Here is a 1,994-nt window from a genome sequence, read left to right as displayed (position 1 = left end):
CCTGAGGCAAGTCCGTTAGAAATGTTAATTGGTAAACAGGCTCGACCCCTTGGATTAGTTCCCCCATGTGAGACCGAATGTGAAATAGATTTGGCAACTGTTAGAGCTCATGCGACAGAAAATATGAATTCCTTAGCGTCTTACGACAAATCCCGATTTGATAGGAGTAGGGCAGCCGTTGACAAACACCACGTAGGTGACTATGTGCTATTGAGGAATGAAGAAAGACACCAAACTAAGTTAGATCCGAAATTCAGAGGACCGTTTTTGGTAACTGGGTATATAGTGTGACAGGTATACACTAAAGTCGTTGACGAGTAACCGATCGTTCAAGTATTGCCATGAAGATATACGTAAAATGCCGGATGCAGAAATCCCGAATGAGTTAAACGAGAATGTAGAGCAATAGCTGAAATATAGAAACAGTTGAATGAAAAGAAAAGCCCGCCAATGAGTTCTTTTGTGAACGAGAGATATCCGTCTAGGTGAGACGATGAATTGTGAGTTATCCGTCAGGTGAGACGATGAATTGTGAGTTATCCGTCAGGTGAGACGATGAATTGTGAGTTATCCGTCCAGGAGAGACGATGAGTTTGGATTGAATTAATAATCAAGTGTGTGTGAACTGGCGGAAGATCGATATATAGAAATCGATAAATGATAATGGTAAGATAGGTGTGAGCTGATGATTACTGATCAATGGACTGATATGAAAATAGAATAAGTTATCCCAGCTGTTTTGTTTCTTCACAGAATTAAGATTTAAGAAATACACCTAATAAAGTCAAACTAATGAAATTAAATGTTATTGAATAGTGATGAAAGTATGTGATCTTGATATCTTGGTATCTCGGTATCAAAAGCTTACACGAGGACGTGTAAATGTCAGAATGGCCGTGTCGTGGCGAAAATAATGAGTATGCGTGTAGTCGCTGTTTACTTCTTCTCCATGTTCCCTTTGCTATTATGCGTGTTCCTATTTATGAACACGTGGCGAAAATAATGAATGCGTGTAGTCGCCGTTTACTTCTTCTCCATGTTCCCTTTGCTATTATGCGTGTTCCTATTTATTGTCAATGTGTGAGGATGAATAGATGAATTATCTATGAACGAGATTTTGCAAAAACGAGAGCGATAGAGCTGTTGCTGAACGTGGCCACTTGCGCTGCTTGGTTAGAAAGGGAAAACTATATAATGAAAATGGAATGCCAAAAATTGAGAAGAGACAAAGCAGGCTGCACGAAACTGGAGTGAGGGCATTAATCGTGGAGAAGCAGTCGTTGACTGCGCACAGCTGCATAAAATTATATAGTAAAAAAAGATTTGAGCGACGCTGATATGGACGGACGGACGGACGGCGAGGCCTCTGATATTCTTAACCCGACATATATTTAAAGAAATTAAATTATCAAAAATTTGATGTAGTCAGGAAAACACTATTGGAAACTCTTTTAACATAAAATTAAATAAAAAACTGAATTGAATGTTTTATTGATTAATTTTATTATTATACTTTTGCTACTCGAATGAGTGCTTGATATGACCAGCTTGGACCGAACACTTTGAACCAAGTATTTAGAGGAGAGGTGTATGAGGTGTATTAGTAGGTGGTAGCTGGCCATATTAACGCACTGCGGAATCTGTTTAATTGCAACAACAATATATCGGACAAACATTTCTGCTTTCTTTTGTGTGGAGTTAAAAAATCACGTCATCCCTAGAAGAACATTGAAGCGCTTGACTTCGGAATGCCGGGGCGAGGAGGAGGACTAGCTGGCCGAGGATCCGATTTTCTTTGGTGAGGACTTGGGCGATTTAAGTGGCATCAAGGCCTTCTGGTGCAACCGAAAGCATAGGGACTGCAAGTTAAGCGCTTTGGTTAGAAAACAACCAGGACTATATTCGGAGAATTACTTACCGTGGGTCGTCCAGGGGCGGTCTTAAGTTCGGCAGCTGCGTTAAGAAGATGTCCGGGAAGCTGGGCTCGAACATGG

The sequence above is a fragment of the Drosophila melanogaster genome, chromosome Y, assembly GCF_000001215.4.
Source record: "Drosophila melanogaster chromosome Y".
NCBI classification, from domain to species: Eukaryota; Metazoa; Arthropoda; class Insecta; order Diptera; family Drosophilidae; genus Drosophila; species Drosophila melanogaster.
The sequence above is the reverse complement of the archived record's forward strand: the minus strand, read 5'-3'. Positions refer to the sequence as shown.